The sequence below is a fragment of the Aethalodelphis obliquidens genome, unplaced genomic scaffold (genome assembly GCF_003676395.1).
Source record: "Aethalodelphis obliquidens isolate GAN/ISIS:26980383/991018 unplaced genomic scaffold, ASM367639v1 scaffold40, whole genome shotgun sequence".
In the NCBI taxonomy this organism is placed as follows: Eukaryota; Metazoa; Chordata; class Mammalia; order Artiodactyla; family Delphinidae; genus Aethalodelphis; species Aethalodelphis obliquidens.
Genome location: NW_020837984.1, coordinates 3,521,380 through 3,531,498, shown reverse-complemented (window position 1 = coordinate 3,531,498; position 10,119 = coordinate 3,521,380). Strand labels below are relative to the sequence as shown.

The window sequence follows — 10,119 nt, the reverse complement described above, 5'->3', positions numbered from 1 at the left end:
GCTTATGGCCCTTTGACGGCTTGAGAGGGAGCATTGCACTGGAGTCAGGAGATGCCACTGGAGCTCCTAATTTTTCAATTTGGGAGCTACTCTTTCATAGTAATAATAATGATCCCAGTCATAACAGACACCATATCAAAGTTAAATGTAAAGAACATATCCTTTCTACAGTATTGAACTAATGTTAAAGGCGTGATGCTCTCAGTTGAAAACAACCATTTTAAACAGCAATAATAACAAGAAAATAAGCATGTTTTGAGATTCTTCCTTTCCACCCTGTCGGGCACCCCTGCTTGGTGCTGTTTCGGTACATGAACACAACGGCATATGCAGCTCTTCTCTTAGCATAAATGTTTTGGAAGCTGGCGTTGCTAAGCTATGGCCAATTTCAAATGCAAAAATCTACTTCCCCTGGAAAACGTGCTTGCTACAACCTTCATGCCACCTTCGACTATTTGTGTAGTTCCTAAGTGGAATATATTTGGTTTATGCAAAGCTGAAGGAAAAGGAAAACGGAACGAATATCCAAAAGCACGTTGCTATGTCTTCTTTCTGTACCTTCAGACAATCACACATTTACTCATAAGAGATGCTGAACAAGGTCATCACATCTAGAGGACACTATATTTTTTGAGTTGATGATATATTGATCGTATTTTCCTCCACAGAGACTGCATTTTTGAAAAGTAGGAAGTTATGTATTTTTTATTTAAACTCCATGTACATGGCTATGATTTATTTGTATTTTATTAATTAGTTTACACATAAGAGTTGTGTACTGAGTGTCACTTCTATGTCAGGCACAGTGATGGCCAACAGATTCTGATTAGAATCCACTTAGAGTCTTAAGCCCTGGCATATTGTGGTTTTATTGTTCACAATTAGGGAATTTTATGGTACTTTTCTTGGACCCTTTCTTTTGATGCATTGTATTAGTTTCCTATTGCTGCTGTAACAAATTTCAACAAATTTTATGACTTATAACAACACAAACCTATTATCTCACAGTCCTCCCAATTAGAGTTACTGAAATCCAGGTGTCAGCAAGGATGTGGTCCTCCTTTCTGCACTACCCAGGCAGGGGTCCATACAGCGTTGTTCTGGACTCCCATCCTAACTTAAAGGGAAACTTTCACAATGTCCGGAGCCCTTGACGTCCTGCAAGTGAAAGAGGAGGATGTCCTCAAATTCCTTGCAGCGGGAACCCACTTAGGTGGCACCAACTTTGACTTCCAAATGGAACAGTACATCTACGACAGGAAAAGTGATGGCATCTACATCATAAATCTGAAGAGAACCTGAGAGAAGCTTCTGTTGGCAGCTCGTGCCATTGAATTCCCAGCTGATGTCAGTGTCGTATCCTCCAGGAATACTGGCCGGCAAGCTGTGCTGAAGTTTGGTGCTGCCATTGGAGCCACTCCTATTGCTGGCCATTTCACTCCTGGAACCTTCACTAACCAGATCCAGGCAGCCTTCCGATAGCCAAGACTTCTGGCGGTTACTGATCCCAGGGCTGACCACCAGCCTCTCACAGAGGCCTCTTACGTTAACCTGCCTACCGTCACTCTGTGCAACACAGGCTCTCAGCTGTGCTGTGTGGACATTGCCATCCTGTGCAACAACAAGGGAGCTCACTCAGTGGGTCTGATGTGGTGGATGCTCGCCTGGGAAGTTCTGCACATGCGTGGGACCATCTCCTGTGAACACCCTTGGGAGGTCATACCTGATCTCTACTTCTACAGAGATCCTGAAGAGATTGAAAAGGAATAACAGGCAGCAGCTGGGAAAGCTGTGGCCAAGGAGGAATTTCAGGGTGAATGGACCGCTCCTGAGTTCACTGCTACTCACCCTAAGGTGGCGGACCGGTCCGAAGGTGTGCAGGTGCCCTCTGTGCCTACTCAGCAGTTCCCCACTGAAGACTGGTCTGCAGCTCCCACTGCTCAGGCCACTGAATGGGTAGGAGCAACCACTGAGTCATCTTAAGCTGTTCTTCCACAAACTCTTCAAATGGAAATAGGTTGACAGAAAACGAACAGTTTCTTAAAAAAAAAACAATGTTTCCTTCTGGAGGTTCTAGGAGAGAATCAAGTCCTTGCATTCTCTTTGCTGATGGTCCCTTCCCTCATTTTCAAATCCAACTGGGTAGCATCTTCAAATCTCTCTATTTCTCTCCTCTCTCTCTCTCTCTCTCTCCCCCCTCCTCCCCCGCCCCCCGCCTCCGTCTTCACATCTTCTCTGACTCTCTTGCTTCCCTCTTATAAGCAGCCATATGATTACATTGGGTCCACCCAGCTAATCCAGGGTAATAATCTTGCCAACTCACATTTGCAGTCTCTTGAGCATGGAAGGCAACATCTACACAGGTTCTGGGGATTACGATATAGACTTCTATGTGTGTGTGTGGTGTTCGGGGGGGGGGCGTTATCCCACCTACCACATTCGCATATTGAACTCATCTCCTAGCTAAAGTTCCTCTGCTTACGCTGTTCTGTGTACTTTAAAAAAATGAAGTGTTTTTGAAACATTTTCCCAAAAAAATGACATGAAGAAATTTACACCCTTTTTGGGTCTTCACATAGAATGTAGCACCAATCCTCTGGATGCCAGGGCAGATGTCCTAGGAAGTGAATTTCTAAGTGTTGCAGAAGGAAACTGTTCACTGAGTCCACATTTTCTTAGCACAGCACCCCCAAAAGTTCAGTTTCTCTAGCTAAAGGTAAAAGCTCTCTGAGTGCTACTGGATGGTACTCTGGGGAATATTTTTGTGTGCCGAACACAATTAAAATTATAATTCTTTTATTGCATTTATGCATATTAAAATAGAATATCAACTTAATATTTTGACTCTTAATAAGTTTTCCCCAAAAGGAGATCATTACTCACAGTTCACACAGTGCGAAAGCCATGAATGTGTGCCTCGGTAGCCTGGGATTTACTGTGACTCTATTTCTGTACTGAATACAAATTCATTTAAAAATATATTCATTCCCCTATTCTCCCTGCATTGAGGTTTACGAATGAATAAATGGCGGGTTAGCAGTTCTAAGAATGCTGGGGCAGGGTCATAAGGACTTTTATGCCTGCTGGAAAGATCCTTTGGGGCAAGAGAGGTCTATTAGCCCATTCCATGTTTCCCAAGCTGAGGGAGAGGCCAGAGGGCCACATTCTGAGCTGAGAAGTTTTGAAACTTTGCTATCCTTGGCCCTACAAAGTGTAAGCTTTCTGATATTTCTCTCTCTTAAGCTATTTAATGAGGAGGAAGAGAGACATTTTCCCCAGTGTTGAGTGGAAAGGAAGAGTAGATGAGAAGGTATGGCTGGAGGATTTCTAAACCCACAACTACACCCCAGTTTACTCCAAAGATGGAGACACTGTAGCATGAACAGCTGAAGTAGGGTTTTGCTCTTCATTGAAGGTATTTTCTGCAAAGTTTTGGAAGAGTTATGAACTAGTGGGAAGAAACCACATATATAGGCCTTGATACACACACACACACATATTTAGATTAATAAGTTCGTGTTTTAATTAGCCAATGATATAGTGCCATATTATGAATAAACTGGCCATCAGGGATGAAGGAATGGAGTGAGGAAGAGGTTTCTTGGGCCTCAGAGACTCTGATAGGAGCCCAAAGCTGTTGATACTAGTGTTTGTGCAAGAAACGGTTTCATGAGATCAAGAGAACTCAACTCTTGCTGTGGTGTAGTCCTATATGCTTATATTATCATTCAGGAAGAATATACCTTACATTTGACAGAAGGTTTTCAAACGTCAGGGCATCCGTGTTCTTGATCCACATTCAGTGTCAGCAAAGATTGCGTCATCGCCTCTCACTGGCAGTTGTTGCTTTACTTTATAATACTTTTTATATTAGTTATCCTTTGGGGGCAACATGATGAACTTCAGACCTTTTATTGGCTTAGTGTTTTGTTTTTTTTTAATATTTATTTGGGCTGCTCCTGGTCTTAGTTGCGGCATGTGGGATCTTTGTTGCTGCATGCAGGATCTTTAGTTGTGGCATGTGAACTCTTAGTTGTGGCATGTAGACTTCTTAGTTGCGGCATGTGGACTCCTTGTTGCGGCATGCAGACTTCTTAGTTGCAGCATGCGGACTCTTGTGGCATGCATGTAGGATCTAGTTCCCCAATCAGGGATCGAACCCGGGCCCCCTGCATTGGGAGTGTGAAGTCTTACCCACTGGACCACCAGAGAAGTCCCTCAATGTTTTTTCTTTTTTTTTTTATAGATCTTTATTGGAGTATGATTGCTTCACAGTACTGTGTTAGTTTCTGTTGTACACCAAAGTGAATCAGCCATATGCATACATATATCCCCATATCCCCTCCCTCTTGAGCCTCCCTGCCACCCTCCCTATCCCACCCCTCTAGGTCGTTGCAAAGCACTGAGATGATCATGATCACCCTGTGCTATGCAGCTGCTTCCCACTAGCTATCTATTTTACGTTTGGTAGTGTATATATGTCCATGCCACTCTCTCACTTCGTCCCAGCTTCCCCCACCCCACCACATCCTCAAGTCCATTCTCTATGTCTATGTCTTTATTCCTGCCCTGCCACTAGGTTCATCAGTACCATGTTTTTATTTTAGATTCCATATATATGTGCTAGCATATGGTATTTGTTTTTCTCTTTCTTACTTCACTCTGTATGACAGACTCTATGTCCATCCACCTCACTACAGATAACTCAATTTCGTTCCTTTCTTTGGCTGAGTAATATTCCATTGTATATATGTGCCACATCTTCTTTATCCATTCATCTGTCAATGGACATTTAGGTTGCTTCCATGCTTCTCCAGAGGAGAAGCCCAGACTTACACTTGGCTCTGACTCTAGCCTCTGCATCTCCAGCCCTACTTCCTACCAAGGTGATAGCTGCTAGCACACTCTGGGGGAAGACATGACTTGTGCTCACTGCAGATCCAGCTCTCCTACCAAAAACGCTGGGCACCTGCAGACTGAATAGGAATGCTCCCTCACAAGGACACTCCTTCAAGACTGGGATAGGAAACTGTTTCACTTAATTTTATAAAGACAGAGAAAGTTAAGCAAAATGAAAAGAAAGAGGAATTAGTTTCTAATGAAAGAACGAGAAAAAGATCCTAAAAAAAAAAAAAAGAGAGAGAGAGAGCTAATAAAACAGAGATAAATAATTTACCAGATAAAGAGTTTGAACCATTAGTAATAAAAATGCTAACTGAACTAAGGAAAAGAATAGGTGAACACAGTGAGAATTTTAACAAGAAACTAGAAAATATAAAAAAGAACCAGTCAGAACTGAAGAATGCAGTAACTGAAATGAAAAACACACTAGAAGGAATTAACAACAGACTAGGTAATACAGAAGAATACGTCAGGGATCTGGAAGACGGAACGATGGAAATAACCTGATCACAACAGCAAAAAGAAACACAAATTAAAAAATGAGAACAGTTTAAGGGACCTCTGAGATAACGTCAAGCATACCAACATTCACAATATAGGAGTCCCAGATGGAGAAGAGAGAGAGAAAGGGATTGAAATTGTATTTGATGAACTTATGGTTGAAAACTTCCTGAGCCTGAAGGAAACAGATATCCAGGCAAGGGAAGCACAGAGTGTCGGAAACAAGATGAATCCAGTTTTTTTTGAAAAGGAAAGAAATGCAGGAAAAAAAACAAGATAAATGAAGACTGAGTGAATAGTTGCATAGACCCATATCCATAGAGGACAGAAGATATGATTGACAACAGGAAAATTAGTGAGCTGTAGCAACATGAAACTCACATGCATTCTAGAAAGGAGAAAAAAACGGGAAATGAGGAGGAGAGGGAAAAAAAGCTAGGAAATACAATAACAGCAACACAGGGAAGAAAAATGATCGTGTCAGAAATAGAGAGAGCTAAAATGAACAGTTAATGAAAGAATTTGTAAGGGAAGAACTGGGGCATCATACAAGGAAAGATATATAGCATCAGGGGTTGGTCCTGCCCATAGCCTATTAGACTCAGATGGCTGGATCCTTCAGTTCGGATTTTATGTTGGAGTATTGGCAAAGGACAGGGTACTAGCCCTCATTTTAGACCCCACTAAGGTATATTCACGTTGGATTATATAAAGCATCAGGGATGCTTTAAAGCAATAATATTAGCTCTTCCTGTTTTTCCCTAAAACCCCAGTTTAGGACTTGGACAACATTTTTAGACAATATATTTTACATCAAAGACTGGCCCAGAGAGAAATGTAAACATCCACAGTGTAAAAAGCAATTTATTTTTATCCATAAAATTATGAAATTTTCTACACATGTATCTTTTACATAAGTAGAGACCATGGCAATGTATTCATTTTCAGAAAAAATACATGTCATGCATAAACAGATAGTACGGCACACACACACATCCTAGAGAAGAAAGATGAGGCTTAAGAAGGGACAGAGAAACAGGCAAAGGTGAGGAAGATGGGAGTGGAACAGATACACGTGTCCTGAAAGGAGACAGACAGCCTCAGGCCTCGTCTTTCTACTAAAATATTTCAATATTCTGGCTTATTTCCAGCCTCTAGTTTTACACTGTCCAAGCCACGATCTACACTGCTATTAGCATCATCTTTGCAGAAATCTGATTATATAATTGTCTTGCTTAATTACTTTCAATGCCTTCTGTATTCTCTTGAATAAAGTCAAAATCTCTTAGGTTGAGATTTTTTTCTGAAAACCTTCTTTCCCCCTCTTTTTTCCCTTTACTATCACTACACACATATCACTATCACTGTACCCTTTAGCTACAGTAGGAGTAGTAAAGAGCTACTTGCCATTTCTTTCAAGCATGCTATTACCTCTGTGTTTACTATTCTTTTTTTTTTCTTTAACAGAGTTATGCATGAACATAAAAAAACAAAATGGTTCTATATCATTTATTGGGACCAAATAAACTTTATTGCCATTCCTCCTATTCCCACTCCAGAGACAGTCACTTTCATCTCTACTGATTAATTATTTTGGTAATGATCTTAATTTCTAAATAAAATGCTTGAATTGTAGCATCTTGATTTTTTAGTTTTAGTCCTTATTAGCTGACCTTTCCCTTTAAATAAGAATTTAGATCTTTTTAGTTTTCCTATTGCTATCCCCACCACACATGAATGCTCCCCCTATTCAATAATGTTATATGGAAATTTTTATAAGATACTATTCAGTATTTGCATTATTATGATAATGTAAACCCTATTCACAGGTGAACCAGTTAACAAACCATAATTGCTTTTCCCTCCTGGAACTACTTTTTATTTTACTGGGAGCTAATAATTGTCATGATTTACTGTACTCATCAGTAACTAACTCTGCCAATTTCCTGAACCTCCTCTGAGAACATTTAGTTATTTCACATATTCTGTCCTTTTCATCTTCCTGCCTCTTCTAATCTTGGTTGCCCTCTTTATTTGAAGCTCAGCTGTCATGCTAGACTCTCCCTTCACATATATTCAAGGATTCCCTTCAGCTGCAGCCTATGTTTGATTTTCTATTTCCTGGTATCTCATGCCTTCCTTTTTCTTAGTTTATATCCTCATCTTGATGGAGCACACCCTTCAGTAACTTCCTGTGAATGTGTGCATGGGAGGTAACTTTTTTGAGACCTTGTATGTTTGAAATTATTTTTTATCTCATCCTGACTCATAATTGAAAATTTAGAAATGTGTAGAACTCTAGGTTAGAAAGAATTTTTCTTCTGGATTTTGGAGGCAGCTGTGCAGTTAATCATGACTGGGGAAAGACACACAATCAAACCGATTGGTCTGACTTAAAATTCATGACCATGAACCTCAGATGACCAGAGAATCACACTGTATTTCTAAAGCCCATTTACTCTCCTACTCTCCTAAATACTTATTTCACACCCCTCCTTTCACCTCATATCCCTTATATTGCCTCCCTCCTCCCTCTCAGCTGGTGACCTTACTGACAACTTCACTGAGAAAACTGAAGCAATCTGCAGGATGCCCCACAGAGTCCCACAACTATGTCTACCCACCTACTGATCCAACTACAGGGCATTCCTGCCTTGACCAGAGATGGATTGATAAACCATCCATTCTCTGTTCTAAAGCCTTTTCTTCCACTTGTACACAAGATCCAGTGTTCTCTATCCTACTCAAGAATATCTTTTAAAAGATTTTCCGCCCCCTCTCTCCTACATGGTCATATTTTCCCTCTCAAATGAATCAGTCCTGTCTGCACAGAAACTTTGTTTCTCTCATTTTAGAAAAAAGGAGATAAAAATTTCTCTTGACCCCATTCAAGCTCTTATCCCTTTGCTGCCTTTTATAGCAAAATTCCTGGGAAGGTTTTCTACTCACACTGTCTCCCATTTCTTCTTGCATTTATGATACTCATTCCAACTAGGCTTTTGCTTTAATCTGCACCTGGAAGTTTCTCTTTTCGATATAAATTATAGCCTCCATGTTGCTAAGTCCACTTGTTAATTCTCGGTTCTTAACTGGCTTGATCTATCACTCCTTCCTCCTTGATAGTATTTCTTCTCTTGGCTTCATGGACACCGCATGTCCTTGGTTTTCTTCGTTCGGTCAAGCCGAGTGGTCTCAATCTCCTTTGCTGGTTTCTACCCTTGCTCACCCTCCTAATATTGAAGATCATCTTCTTTTCTTCCTTAGCTACATTTTTCCAGCTCAGTTCATGGCAACTCCATCTTTTCTGTGGATTAGGCTAAAACTTTGGCTTCAACCTTGAATCTTCTCATACACTCCACATCTAATACAACCAGAGATCTCATAACCATACCTTAAAAATATACACAGAATGTGAAATGTCTCAATTGTAACTACTTGCTTTGAGACACAATCATCTCTTGCCTGAGTTACTGCAACAGTCTTCTAATTGGTCGTCTTGACGCTACCCTTGCTGTCCTTTCAGTTGTATTATATTCTGAATACAATATAGAGTATTTTATTTGTAAAAATTGTCTCTCTTTTTTAGTTTTTCTTGGTGGGAAGATTTGGCCTCCATTGCATTTGATTTTGAAAGCTTTAGAAAAATGCATTAGATAGATCATTTAACTAGACACAAAAATCTCCAGAATATACAAAATTTCTAAAGTTCTAGATTATTTTGAAAATTCGTAAATAAATTATTTATATTTTTTATATTGAAACCATATCCTTAGGGATTCTGAAATATAACTAATAGAAACATCTCCATAACAGTCCCTGCTGAGTCAGAGAGTAGTTATTAATATTGACTGACCTCTTTCTTTCTAAAACGCATCCCAGTATGGACGATAAAGTGTATGGTCACCCTATGTATCAAAATAAATAGATAAATAGATTTCACTTAATAACTTTATCTTGCCAGAAGCTAAATGGAAATATTTAATTTTGAGTATACAGATGTAGTATATTGTGAAATACGTGTTTTAAATGTATGGACAGTTGACTATGTCACTTTTTCTTGTTTATTATGTCATATGCGTCTCATCGTCTTTCAATATTTTTGCTGGCTACCCTTAGTCATTAGGAAAACTGATAAATGTAAGGTTTTATAGCCTTTTAAAACAAAATATAAATAACATTAGATACTTACACTGTATGTAATGATAATAAGTAAGTGATAGTTTCGTGTGCATGCACTACCAAGAAGTTGGGGAAAAGTCTCACAAGTGAATTTTGCTAGTATATGATTTTATTGCCTTAACTTTAATTTTGGGGACATATGTTTTATCCTACATTACATTTTATTAGAATTCAACCATTTCTTAAAACAAAAAGCATATAAAGAGCTGTATACATAAAGATGCATCCAATCCCCAAAGACCATAAATACTTTATAGAGTCATGAGTCAAATGGTTGATATTTCTTGCAGGGTAAAATGGTTCAGTTCAAATTTTTAAATGCACTTGAAAAAAGCCAATCAGTTTCTGAGTGACTCTTAGCCCTGGTTTTACATCAGAAATATGTGCAGATTTGTGTGTGTATGTGTGTGAGAGAGAGACAGACAGACAGACAGACAAACGGATGACATTCTTAGGTGTGCTATGGAGACATGTTACTTTTTAAAAGTTTACAGGTTCTCTCTGATGCGCAGTCACAGATGGAAGTGTCTGTAGCAT

The 10,119-nt window shown here is 39.5% G+C and overlaps 1 pseudogene; it reads left to right on the top strand.

Annotated features, from left to right (window-relative positions):
- The first annotated feature begins 1,137 nt into the window (after nucleotides 1–1,137).
- LOC113633492 (40S ribosomal protein SA-like) lies at nucleotides 1,138–1,983 on the top strand (annotated as a pseudogene).
- The last annotated feature ends 8,136 nt before the right edge of the window (nucleotides 1,984–10,119 follow it).